The sequence below is a fragment of the Lampetra planeri genome, chromosome 52 (genome assembly GCF_965212315.1).
Source record: "Lampetra planeri chromosome 52, kcLamPlan1.2.h2, whole genome shotgun sequence".
NCBI lineage: Eukaryota > Metazoa > Chordata > Hyperoartia > Petromyzontiformes > Petromyzontidae > Lampetra > Lampetra planeri.
In genome coordinates, this window is record NC_136158.1 from 6,812,857 (window position 1) to 6,826,951 (window position 14,095).

Below are 14,095 nucleotides of genomic sequence, written 5' to 3' on the forward strand. Positions count from 1 at the left end.
GGGTGGACACTGTGGGGGTGGACACTGTGGGGGTGGACACCGGGGGGTGGACACCGAGGGGTGGACATTGTGGGGGTGGACACCGTGGGGTGGACACCGTGGGGGTAAACACCGTGGGGATGGACACACCGTGGGGTGGACACCGGGGGGTGGACACACCGTGGGGTGGACACACCGTGGAGTGGACACCGTGGGGGTGGACACCGTGGGGGTGGACAGCCTCAGCCACGTGCGCTCCTTCCACTCCCCACGTGACCCCCCCCCCCCACACACTCAGCCGTACACCAGCAGCAGCAGCCCCCCACTCAGGACTTGTCACGGGTGCCGAGTGGGGGGCCGAGTGGGTGTCCGAGTGGGGGGCCGAGCGGGGGGCGGATTCGACACAAATTCCCTGCGGTGTCCGCTGCTGCTGCTGCTGTATCGCGAGTTTGCGATAGTCGGCTTCACGAAGACTTCATCCAGCAGTGAATGGATCATGGCTGATTATCTAATCGTGCGCAACAGCGCCGAAGCTGAGGACGCTGGGTATTGCCCAGATAAAACCGCTGTGGTGTGAACGTGAGAGCAGCAGGCCGGCTTGTTGTTACGTTACTGGAGGGAGTCAACCGGCGGTGAGTGTGAAACACTGCAGGGCTAGTGGCTCACTTAGTGGACTGGCGAGCCGGCTTGTAGGAGGCGACTCAGCCAAGGGTCTCCACTGCAGAGCCCGTGGCTCACTTAGTGGACTGGCGAGCCGGCTTGTAGGAGCTCGCTCAGGCAGGGTCTCCACTGCAGGGCTAGCGGCTCACTTAGTGGACTGGCGAGCCGGCTTGTAGGAGACGGCTCAGCCAGGGTCTCCACTGCAGGGCTAGCGGCTCACTTAGTGGACTGGCGAGCCGGCTTGTAGGAGACGGCTCAGCCCAGGGTCTCCACTGCAGGGCTAGTGGCTCATTTAGTGGACTGGTGAGCCGGCTTGTAGGAGGCGGCTCCGCCAGGGTCTCGCTGCGGGCGCGGATCTCAGGAGCCTAAGAATCCGTGGCTGTGGAGGCGGCGGCGCCGTGGGAAGATAACAGCCCCCTCCCACCCCCCCGTGGACCCGGCCCCAGTGAGAGCAGGAGACAGAGCAGCAGAGAGACAGGAGACAGAGCAGAGAGACAGGAGACAGAGCAGAGAGACAGGAGACAGAGCAGAGAGACCGGAGATAGAGCAGATAGACAGGAGACAGAGCAGAGAGACAGGAGACAGAGCAGAGAGACAGGAGACAGAGCAGAGAGACAGGAGACAGAGCAGAGAGACAGGAGGCAGAGCAGAGAGACAGGAGACAGAGCAGAGAGACAGGAGACAGAGCAGAGAGACAGGGGCGTGGAGGCACGGCACGCCTCTCATCCCCATCCTCTCCCATCACCACACTCCGGTCATTCATCATCCCCCCCCCCATCACCACCATCATCACCATCCTCATCACCATCCTCACTTCCTTCCGTCCTCCTCTCTCCATCCTCCGTCACCCATCATCACCCCCCGCCTCATCCTCCTCCTCCTCCTGCCCCCCCCCCCGCCTCCATCACGAGGGCACGGCCATCGTGCGGCGCCTCTGCATGCGAGCCGCCTGGGATGCAGCGCGGCTGTGAGGAGCAGCAGCAGGGGCAGCAGCAGCAGCAGGAGCAGCAGCAGCAGAAGTAGGTGCGGGGAGGCCCCTGAGACCAACACGGGCCCTGGGCCACCGGGGGATCAGAGAGCCGGGGGGGGGGGGCCCGGCCAACGTCGCGGGGTCACGCCGAGACAAAGAGGCGGATCAGAAGAACCGCACCCCCCGCGCCCCCCGTATCGGATCGGAAGGGAGCGACTCGACTCGACTCGATCAGCTTCAGGGAACTCACGAAGGGGCAGCTGAGCGGCCTCCACAGCACACGGGGACCCCTCGGGGGGGCAGGAGGAGCCGGAGTCGCAACTCGCACTCGCGACGGAGCTGGAGGTGAATTGCAGCCCTACGGAGCTCTCCGCCAGCACCACGGGCCGGTGAGGGGTGTGGGTGGAGTGTGTGGAGGGTGTGGGTGGAGTGGGTGGAGGGTGTGGGTGGAGTGGGTGGAGGGTCCCTGTGGGTGGAGGGGGTGGAGGGTCTGTGTGGGTGGAGTGGGTGGAGGGTGTGGGTGGAGTGGGTGGAGGGTGTGGGTGGAGTGGGTGGAGGGTTGGGTGGAGTGGGTGGAGGGTGTGGGTGGAGTGGGTGGAGGGTCCGTGTGGGTGGAGTGGGTGGGGGGTGTGGGTGGAGTGGGTGGAGGGTGTGGGTGGAGTGGGTGGAGGGTTGGGTGGAATGGGTGGAGGGTGTGGGTGGAGTGGGTGGAGTGGGTAGAGGGTGTGGGTGGAGTGGGTGGAGGGTGTGGGTGGAGTGGGTAGAGGGTGGAGTGGGTGGAGGGTGTGGGTGGGGGGTGTTAGTGGAGTGGGTGGAGAGTGTGGGTGGAGTGGGTGGAGGGTCGGTGTGGGTGGAGTGGGTGGAGTGGGTAGAGGGTGTGGGTGGAGTGGGTGGAGTGGGTGGAGAGTGTGGGTGGAGTGGGTGGAGGGTCCATGTGGGTGGAGTGGGTGGAGGGTGTGGGTGGAGTGGGTGGAGGGTCCCTGTGGGTGGAGTGGGTGGAGGGTGTGGGTGGAGTGGGTAGAGGGTGTGAGTGGAGTGGGTGGAGAGTGTGGGTGGAGTGGGTGGAGAGTGTGGGTGGAGTGGGTGGAGGGTCCCTGTGGGTGGAGTGGGTAGAGGGTGTGGGTGGAGTGGGTGGAGGGTCTGTGTGGGTGGAGTGGGTGGAGAGTCCCTGTGGGTAGAGTGGGTGGAGGGTCCGTGTGGGTGGAGTGGGTGGAGGGTCCGTGTGGGTGGAGGGAGTGGAGTGGGTAGAGTGGGTAGAGGGTGTGGGTGGAGTGGATGGAGTGGGTGGAGAGTGTGGGTGGAGTGGGTAGAGGGTGTGGGTGGAGTGGGTGGAGTGGGTGGAGAGTGTGGGTGGAGTGGGTGGAGGGTCCGTGTGGGTGGAGTGGGTGGAGTGGGTAGAGGGTGTGGGTGGAGTGGGTGGAGGGTCCGTGTGGGTGGAGTGGGTAGAAGGTGTGGGTGGAGTGGGTGGAGTGGGTGGAGAGTGTGGGTGGAGTGGGTAGAGGGTGTGGGTGGAGTGGGTGAAGGGTCCGTGTGGGTGGAGTGGGTGGAGTGGGTAGAGGGTGTGGGTGGAGTGGGTGGAGAGTGTGGGTGGAGTGGGTAGAGGGTGTGGGTGGAGTGGGTGGGGGGTGTGGGTGGGGGGTGTGGGTGGAGTGGGTGGAGGGTGTGGGTGGGGGGTGTGGGTGGAGTGGGTGGAGGGTGTGGGTGGAGTGGGTAGAGGGTGGAGTGGGTGGGGGGTGTGGGTGGAGTGGGTGGAGGGTGTGGGTGGGTGGAGTGGGTGTAGGGTGTGGATGGAGGGGGTGGAGGGTCCGTGTGGGTGGGGTGGGTACAGGGTCTGTGTGGGCTAGAGGGCAGGTAACGGGACAGGTAACGAGGTAACCTCGCCCCCGACGCGGCTTTTCTTTTTTTACCTGAAAGCCGTTTCGGCTCTGGGCACATTTTTTCTTATTGTTTTACTTCATGAGCTTCTTCGGGGGGGGGGGGACACGTGACAACGTTTCGGTGACGACGCCGTGACGACGACGACGCCGTGACGAGGGGTCCTCGTCCCTGCGCGTCGGAGCAGGGAGGGGGGCGCGCGGCTCCGCTCGAACCGTCGTTCGATCGACTCGTGAAAATCGGGTTCCATTTATTTATAACTTGCAGGAGGAATCCGATGAGCTATAAAGCTCTTTCGTAGCAGATGTGCAGTGTAGGGGCACGGGGGTAAGAACGTTACACACAACAAACAGTGCAAGCACACCCCACAGGAATGCAAAGTACAAGAAATGTAAACAAATCATCCAGCCGCACACAAATACAACACGAAACCATCCCCACTGAGGTTTTAAGTTATGTTTCTGAAGTGACCTGGCCACCGCAAATGATAGCCGCTCAACAAAGTGGCTCATCGTTGGCACATTTAGAGCAGCAACAAAGTAACCTTGGGCAATGAGAGGTCAGAGAGTGTCACCTTCCCCCCACCCAATCAGTTGGGTGGTACGGCAACTCTCTCGCGGTTTGATCGAATTGACTGCGAGAATGATTCGTTTACCACGCGTGGTTTTTGTGCGTGTGCGGGTTCCGTTTATCGTATCGATGAACGTTAAGGCGCACGCTCGACACACACTCGCTCGCTCACGGCACAACGCAAATGATTTTTTTAAGACCGAAACAGGAGGAGGAGGATTTCTCAGACAACTCTCTGTGGCTCTCACCTGATGATGCTGCTGCTGGCGGTGGTTGTTGTTGTTGTTGTTGCAATTACCGGCGAAACGTCACGGGACTCGAATTGTAAATGTTGTTGTGGTGCCCACTCTCCAGCACTCCACTAGTGCTGTACTAGTAACGAATCGTCACGTTTTGTTTTCGCGACGAACCCGTGATGATTGGCCACGTTGGGTGGCGGCGGCGGCGGGTTTAACGACACAGTTATATTCACGCGATCGAACCCAACCAAAACCTCTGCTACGGGAAACGCGAACGTTCGATTAGTGTTGCGTGCAGCCTATAGCCGCCCCCCCCTCACCGTCACCCGCTGAGGGTGGTGAGTTGTGGGGGTGGGGGTAGACGGGACGCCTCAAGATGGGCGGAAAAAATCGCCAAAAGGATCGAGTGACAATTTTTCAGGGCGCGAGCTTCAGGACGTTGAGTAGCAGCGGAAGGGCTGGGGGGGACGAGGAGGGGATGGCGGACCGCTCGTTTTGTGTGTTGAGTTGAAATTGATAGTGTGCACAACAAAGGTAAAGGCAAAGATCCCCCGTATAGCTTGAACACACTATGGGGGGCAAGTGCTGTTAGCGAGTAGCGCCTACCAAGTCCGGCACGGCACACGAGTGGGCGGGTGGCCAGCACCGCGCCCAACCGCCTTTGTCTCATTTGAGGCTGAGTCGACCTAGGGGAGGTCCGGGACCGGTTCAGATAATCGTCACTGGGTGTTGGCTGTGAGCGGGATTTGAACTCGTGTCGTCGGGTTTGGCTCTTGGGGCCAAACTCCGGCATCCTTCCGTACAATAACCAAGGGCGGTGGAAGATCACGTAGAATCATAGTTAAGCTCAGAGGGAGGGAGCCCTGTTTCTCCCATGAGGCTTATTATTTGTCGAACGCAGTTTTGCCCAACACGGCTGCGAGCTGGATGTTCGTGGTCACTGAGAGGCGGTGTTTAGTGACGTCGGATGGTTTCGGGTTTCACGAGACATCGTTGCTGGAGGTCCTGACGTCACGTGAGGGCCCGAGACTGCCACGATCATCTTGCGGAGAGATTTTGAGACTCCGTGTGGGGTGCAGAGTCTGGACGAGTGGGCCTGGCTTGTTCGGGTTGCTCCCACCCGCCCGTTGTGTGTTGCACGGACGAGTGAAGCACACGCGACCACGCCTCCTGCTTCCAACGTCACCGACCATTCTCTATCCACCGCTGGAGGAAGGCTGCTCACGGATCGCCTGACCAGCGGCGGATGCCTTCGCCGCGTGCCTCCCCGCGTCGCTCGCGTGCACGCCGCCGCTCCCCCTTTGGAGCTCTTTCATCCGCCTCCCATTGTGCGGAGCCTTTCACGGATGATCCCAGAGGCTTTTCTTGGCAGCTGGGTGCTCGGTGAGCCCCCCGCCCCCCCCCCCCCCCAAAAAAAGGGGCGAGAAAATGGCAGCGTCGAGAATCGGCGGCGGCGGCAGTGGCGCCGAGGCTTGTGGCGTGGGCAGGAGGCGTGCGGCGGCACAAACTCGGCAGAGAAAAACAAAACCCCGCAGCTCAAGGGTCGCGTTACCGCGGTGGCAGCGCGCCGCTAATTAGGTTTTCGGAGTGACCTTGCGCGAGGCAATAAAAAAAATCCCCCCAACGAATACATTGGGGCGATGTAATTTTTAGTTTATTTTGACGCGTACGTGAAAGTGAGCGCTCCACCGCCACCACAACCACCAACCACCACCACCACCAACCACCACCACCAACCACCACCACCAACCACCACCAACCAATGCAGAGCAGATGACAAGGTTCGGCTGGCGTCTGCATTTCCGCCTCAGCACACCACACCGTGGTGGCCTACGCTCCCTTCCCCCTCGTCCGGAGAGGTTGGATCGAATTGGATTCTCCGTGGAACCGCAGGGCCCGGCGGGTTGGCACTCGCCGCGTGCTACGCCCCAGTGGAACGGTGGCTCGGTGATCACACTCACGGCTATCGGTGATCACGCGCACGGTGATCGGTGATCACACGGACGACTAACCACAAGGAGAGACGAGGGGAGTCGACGAGGGAAGTCGACGAGGGGTGTCGGGCCCAGCGTGGCCCGGCCGAGACTCTGTGTGGCTGGCATCGGCAAACTTCCATGGGATGGGATCAAGACAAAAGAGGTGGTGGGTCCCTCCCCATCCCACTCCACCCTGTGACGTTCCGTTTCCTTGACAATCGATGCCAGATCGTCAACAACGATTCTTGAAGGGGGCTTTATAATTTTTGGATTTTCGGAATTTTAATATTTTTTTCTTTTTTGAGGACGAACCGCCCGAGATGAGATGGAGCGCTGAGATTGGGGGGCTTGTGGTGCGTGGGGGGGCGGTGGGATTATTGCATCCTAGGAGTGGGGGAGGGAATGTCGACTTTGCGTTGGAGAGGCTTTCATCCAGCAGTATTCTATTTTTATTGTATTTTTTATTTGACCAGGTGAGGCCCATTGAGCTACATGGCTCTTTTTCAGAAGCGACCTGGCCACAGATGATAGCTCACCCAAGTGGCTTATCGTGGGGAAATTTATATGGGCAGCCGAATACTCTAAATGCATGTTTCTAAATGTGAAGGGAAAAACCAGGCATCAGGGTCTGGATTGAACCCATGAACTCGTGCATACCAGGCGAGGGAGTTAACATCTCCTAGCCACCATGGTCCTGGCTGATATTCGTTGACGACTGCCACCGTGGGAGACGCCCCGACCTCCGTGCGATCGGTGGAAGGGCGCGAGTTCAACACCCGGTCGAGGATTTGACTCGGCCCATCAGCCATTTGAGTCTCGACAACGTCGGTACCTGCTTTGTGGAAACTCAACAACGGCGCGTACGGTGGTGATAGACCGGCCACGGTGAACGTGGACTTTCCACCCCGGTTTGAGGCGGTGGCGTGCGCTGGCGGCTGTGGCGTATGGGGCGACACACTTCTGAATTGTTGTGTAGGCCGTTTGGGCTTCACGGTTCCGTCTGGGTCGCATCGCGCGTCCCTCTCGCCGTGGCTGCTGCTCACGTCACCCCGCCCCCCACCCCCCCGGTCCGAGAGCAACCCAGAAAAAATGGAGGCGAGAAATGTGAATCCCCGCGGACGCCGCCGCACGGGTGTCGTGGACGTCCCTGTTTGCGCAAAGCGAAATGGCCGGATTCCTCGCGACACAGCTCGGTGAGGGCCCCATCCGATGAGGGCGGATCTTTGTGGGAACGTGGCTGTGGCGCGGCCGCCTTGCCGCTTCCGTGCCTGACGTTCATTGGGGGGCGTTGGCGGAGCGAGAGCGGATGGTGTTCATTGTTTACTTGCGGGCCCTTCGCGAGGGGCCCTCCTCCGTGGTCTGGACGACAACGGCGGCGTTTCTCACGCCCGCGTCCTGTTCTTGCGGTCGAACGTTTTTGTTGAGACGTCCCCCGACGCTACTGCCCTCGGGACGCGTCCCGAGATTTTGTTTGTTTATCGTTTTGCGCTTTTGCGTCCCCTTTTTGTCGGCCGCGGCAAGTGCCACCGCCACCTACTCGCTTTCAGAGACGTAGCCGTAATGTTGATATTTTCTAATATTTTTTCACGGCAACAAAAACTCCCCGTCGAATAACGGGCGCGCGAAGAATGTTTGCTTCGGTCAAACGGGCCACTTCGGAGATTGTTAAGTCTGTGCTGTTTAAACCCCAGGCCCTCAACCCCCAGCGCAGAAACCTCGCCCCCCCCCCCCGCCCATTACGGGACATGCCGCCGCTCATTCATCACGATTCAATCACCGTGGCGAAGAGGCCCCGGAGTCTCCGCCGCTGGAGGGCCGAGCGAGAGAGGCTGCGCGACGCGAGAGTGATAGCTACCTAAGAGGGGGGGGGGGGGGGTAATGTTCGGCACATTTCCTGAAACGCGATCGTCTCCAAACTACCCCCTAAATCACTGCGCCGCGGGGCAGCCGGCGGTGCAGTGAGTGCATTAGCCGGGCGGCCTTGGCCTGGGATGTGCCGGGAGAGCCTTCACACTCGGCCGTGTGAGGACCCGAACTCTGCCGCACAGTGCCGTGGCGCATTCCACAGCAAAGCGTTCTGAAGGAGCGGAGGGGGGCGGAAGAGGGGGGGGGGGCGGAAGGGGGGGGCGGAGGGGGAGTGGAAAACTCTAGAGGAGGGTGAATCGGTGAAGATGCACGGAGGGGATGAGGCGGAGCAGCAAGCCCAGCCGTGCAGCACGGCAGACGAAGTTACCAGGGCAGTGGAAGGTCGCTCGCTCTCCTCTGCCACCATCGTGGCCTTGAACTCGCCAGGGCGGTGACACGGCCCCAGTGGTGGCCTCAGTGGTGGCCTCAGTGGTGGCCCCAGTGGTGGCCCCAGTGATGGCCTCAGTGGTGGTCCCAGTGATGGCCCCAGTGGTGGTCCCAGTGATGGCCCCAGTGGTGGTCCCAGTGATGACCTCAGTGGTGGTCCCAGTGATGGCCCCAGTGGTGGCCTCAGTGGTGGCCTCAGTGGTGGCCTCAGTGATGGCCCCAGTGGTGGCCTCAGTGGTGGCCTCAGTGATGGCCCCAGTGGTGGCCTCAGTGGTGGCCTCAGTGGTGGCCTCAGTGGTGGTCCCAGTGGTGGCCTCAGTGGTGGCCTCAGTGGTGGCCTCAGTGGTGGCCCCAGTGGTGGCCTCAGTGGTGGTCCCAGTGGTGGCCCCAGTGGTGGCCTCAGTGGTGGCCTCAGTGATGGCCCCAGTGGTGGCCTCAGTGATGGCCCCAGTGGTGGCCTCAGTGGTGGCCTCAGTGATGGCCCCAGTGGTGGCCTCAGTGGTGGCCTCAGTGGTGGCCTCAGTGGTGGTCCCAGTGGTGGCCTCAGTGGTGGCCTCAGTGGTGGCCTCAGTGGTGGCCACAGTGGTGGCCTCAGTGGTGGTCCCAGTGGTGGCCCCAGTGGTGGCCTCAGTGGTGGCCTCAGTGATGGCCCCAGTGGTGGCCCCAGTGGTGGCCTCAGTGGTGGCCCCCACTCAAAGGAGCGTGCGGCGTTGGCCTCGCGGTCAACGTTGAGGATCCCGTTGACGTCCTTTCGCGAGAGAGGAGGCCCATGGCGTGCCCGCGTTGCGGTCCAAAATCTTGCAAATATTCGGACCGTGAAAAATTGTCGCAAATTACTTCCGTGGATTACGACGCAGCAGCGATCATTTGCCCTTCCACCGCGAAAACTTTGGCAGCACCCTCCTTGGGAAAAAAGGTCACGAGATTCGGCGAGGCTTTCAACGGGTAAACAAAGCCGCAACGCATAATAGAATCCACCCATGCTGTGGAGGCTCCCTCTACCCCTCCCCTCTCATCTCTCGCTCTCTCGCTCTCCGCTCCCCGCTCCAGCAACAATGGCTTTCGTCAGAGGCCGTCAGTCGACCTTGACTCAGCGGGAGGTCCGCTCGGTCTCCTCTGCTGCCCATAAGCGCCTGCATCCCTCTGCGGGTCTCTTTGTCTCCGTGCAAGTCTGTGGGTTCCCTTGGTGAGGGGCGCCACGGTGGCTATGAGATGTTAACTACCTCGCCTGGTATACAGGAGGTCGTGGGTTCGATCCATGGACCCCTGACACCCGCCGATGTATATTTGGAGTCTGCGTCTCGCTCTCTCCCTGTGGCCGCGTGGGTTTTCCTCCGGGTCCTGCGATTTCCCCCCTCCACATTTAGAATCTAAGTGCGCTCCGTGGATGTCGCTGCTATAATTCCCACGCGATGATAAGCCACTTGCTTGAGCTATCTTTGGTGGCCAGGTCGCTTCTGAAAAAGACCTACATCGCCAGGTGGCCTTTACCTGGTTTAATAAAAAAAAATAGTTCAGTTTAGAATCTGTTGGTCACTCTGTGCGAGTCTCATGGGTCTCTCTGTCAACCTCTGTGTCCCTCCAGGTGTGAGTCTATGGATCTGTGAATCTGTCGGTCTCTGCGAGTCCGTGCATCTCTCCACGCGAGTCTCCGCATCTCCGTACAGGTGGTGGAGGCCTTCCCGTTATTTTCTTTGCGTGCGACTGCCGCTCTCTCTCCCCTCTCGCGCGGTTGCCGTCGCCGTCCGGCGTCCGGAGCTGAGGCCGCACAGCAGCAGGCGCAGCAGGCGCAGCAGGAGCCGCTGTGCGCTGCTGCATGACGCTCTGTGACACTGACGCTGAGTGACAATGACGCCGTGTGACACTGCGATGCTGCGTCGCGTCCACGGCGTCGCGCGGGGTCGTCGCTCGCCCACGCAGTCACCCAGCGGTTGGGGGGAGCCGTGGGGGAGCCGTGGGGGAGCCCAGGGGGAGCCGAGGGGGAGCCCAGGAGGAGCCGAGGGGATGCCGAGGGGGAGCCGAGGGGGAGCCCAGGAGGAGCCGAGGGGGAGCCGAGGGGGAGCCGAGGGGGAGCCGAGGGGGAGCCCAGGAGGAGCCGAGGGGGAGCCGAGGGGGAGCCGAGGGGGAGCCCAGGAGGAGCCGAGGGGGAGCCGTGGGGGAGCCGAGGGGGAGCCGAGGGGGAGCCGAGGGGGAGCCGAGGGGGAGCCCAGGAGGAGCCGAGGGGGAGCCGAGGGGGAGCCGAGGGGGAGCCCAGGGGGAGCCGTGGGGGAGCCGAGGGGAGCCGAGAGGAGCCGAGGGGAGCCCAGGGGGAGCCGAGGGGGAGCCCAGGGGGAGCCGAGGGGGAGCCCAGGGGGAGCCGAGGGGAGCCGAGGGGAGCCGAGGGGAGCCGAGGGGGAGCCGAGGGGGAGCCGAGGGGGAGCCCAGGGGGAGCCGAGGGGAGCCGAGGGGGAGCCGTGGGGGAGCCGAGGGGGAGCCGAGGGGAGCCGTGGGGAGCCGAGGGGGAGCCGAGGGGGAGCCGAGGGGGAGCCGAGGGGGAGCCGAGGGGGAGCCCAGGGGGAGCCGAGGGGGAGCCGTGGGGGAGCCGAGGGGAGCCGAGGGGGAGCCGAGGGGGAGCCCAGGGGGAGCCGAGGGGAGCCGAGGGGGAGCCGAGGGGGAGCCGTGGGGGAGCCGAGGGGAGCCGAGGGGGAGCCCAGGGGGAGCCGAGGGGAGCCGTGGGGAGCCGTGGGGGAGCCGAGGGGGAGCCGTGGGGGAGCCGTGGGGGTGCCGTGGGGAGCCGAGGGGGGCCGTGGGGGATTATTTTGTTATTTTATTTGCGTGGACAGCGGCAGCGGGCAGGGAGGGAGGGAAGGGACCACGGGCACGGCGAGCAGATGTCGCATTAGCGTCGTTACAAACTATTGTTTTGTTTTGCGTTAACACGAATCTAATGAAGGAACCGGCATGAACCGGTCATAACCGGTTTACCACGCGTATTGAAAAATAAAATGTCCAGAGCAAATGAACACGACACGGAGTGCCGGACTGAGACAACGGAGGGAGCTTCCACTCGACGTTCACCCAAGGGGCGTTCACACAGCTCACCTCACCACACACCTCACCACACACCTCACCTCACCACACACCTCACCTCACCACACACCTCACCACACCACACACCTCACCTCACCACACACCTCACCTCACCACACACCTCACCTCACCACACACCTCACCTCACCACACACCTCACCTCACCACACACCTCACCACACACCTCACCTCACCACACACCTCACCTCACCACCCACCTCACCTCACCACACACCTCACCTCACCACACACCTCACCACACACCTCACCTCACCACACACCTCACCTCACCACACAGCTCACCACACACCTCACCTCACCACACACCTCACCTCACCACACACCTCACCTCACCACACACCTCACCTCACCACACACCTCACCCCACCACACACCTCACCCCACCACACACCTCACCACACACCTCACCTCACCACACACCTCACCACACACCTCACCTCACCACACACCTCACCTCACCACACACCTCACCACACACCTCACCTCACCACACACCTCACCACACACCTCACCTCACCACACAGCTCACCTCACCACACACCTCACCTCACCACACACCTCACCTCACCACACACCTCACCTCACCACACACCTCACCCCACCACACACCTCACCTCACCACACACCTCACCTCACCACACACCTCACCTCACCACACACCTCACCTCACCACACACCTCACCTCACCACACACCTCACCCCACCACACACCTCACCTCACCACACACCTCACCTCACCACACACCTCACCTCACCACACACCTCACCTCACCACACACCTCACCTCACCACACACCTCACCACACACCTCACCTCACCACACAGCTCACCTCACCACACACCTCACCTCACCACACACCTCACCTCACCACACACCTCACCTCACCACACACCTCACCTCACCACACACCTCACCTCACCACACACCTCACCCCACCACACACCTCACCTCACCACACACCTCACCTCACCACACACCTCACCTCACCACACACCTCACCTCACCACACACCTCACCTCACCACCCAGTTCACACAGCTCACCTCACCACCCAGTTCACACAGCTCACCTTATCTCCATGGATGCCATGACTCAATGTGACATCCTTTAAATTACTCCCCAATTTGCCTCGACCCTCGCTCCGTGCTGCATGGAGGGTGACCTACCAGCAAGAGACAGAGACAGAGAGAGGGAGAGAGTGACTCTTTGTGGAGTTCAAATCCTCATTGGCGGTTGCGACTCAGCCCAGTATCATCACCATCATCACCATCATCACCACCACCATCATCACCATCACCAACATCATCACCAACATCACCATCATCATTGTCACCAACATCATCATCATCACCATCATTGTCACCAACATCATCACCATCACCACCAACATCATCACCAACATCACCATCATCACCAACATCACCATCATCATTGTCACCAACATCATCATCGTCACCAACATCAACATCACCAACATCATCACCATTGTCACCAACATCATCATTGTCACCAACATCACCAACATCATCATCACCAACATCACTATCATCATTGTCACCAACATCATCATCACCAACATCACCATCATCATTGTCACCAACATCATCATTATCATCACCAACATCATCATCATCACCAACATCACCATCATCATTGTCACTAACATCATCATTATCATCACCAACATCATCATCATCACTCGGTGCACTTCCGCGCTCGCCCCGCCACTGGGTAATGTTCTTCCTGCGGTAGTCGAAGCGACACTTTAACATTTTCAGAGCTGGAATTGTGGCCCAAATTAAGCGCTGAAGCAAATGCATTCATTGGTTATCGGGCTGAGACCATCAACTCGCTGTACTGTAGAACCCAGCTTAACCTTGTGGGTCTCTATGTGAGTCTACGAGTTTCTATGTGAGTCTATGGGTAAGGTGTGGGAAGCTGTAAGCCCCAGGCTACTTTGGGCTCGCCTTCCCATCAACCAGAGGCGAGGAGTGGTGGTCGTGGTTACTTATGCTCCAACTGAAGATGAACATCCGTGGAGGGATGCAGGCAAGGCCGATGAGTCAGATGCTTTCTATAACCTCCTGTCACAGGTGCTAGCTAAAGTGGCCCCTCGGGATAGAGTAATCTTGTTTGGTGACTTCAATGACCGAGTTGGTCATGATGCTGGCACCTGGTCTGGAGTAATTAGAAGGGCATGGGCCAGATCAGCTCAATAACAACGGCAGGAGGCTGCTAGATTTTTGTGCAGCCCATAGGCTTGTAATTACCAACATGTTCTGGCATCAGCGCATCCACACCACATAATGGATGCATGCCAGGTCCAAGCAAGAACATCTGCTGGACTACGTAGTGACGGAACAGCGGATGCGGGCCCATGTCCTTGACACCAGGACCTACTGTGGAGCTGATCTGCCCACTGACCATCGACTTGTCATCTGTAA

General features: G+C 60.6%; 1 protein-coding gene across 1 annotated transcript in view; it reads left to right on the forward strand.

The window, feature by feature from the left end:
- Positions 1 to 1,000: 1,000 nt before the first annotated feature.
- LOC144734683 (1-phosphatidylinositol 4,5-bisphosphate phosphodiesterase beta-4-like) overlaps positions 1,001 to 14,095 on the forward strand; it is a 95,602-nt gene continuing 82,507 nt past the window's right edge. Inside the window, exon 1 of the mRNA XM_078616983.1 lies at positions 1,001 to 1,998. The gene's annotated coding sequence lies outside the window, so the exon portion shown is untranslated. The remainder of the gene's footprint in view (positions 1,999 to 14,095) is intronic.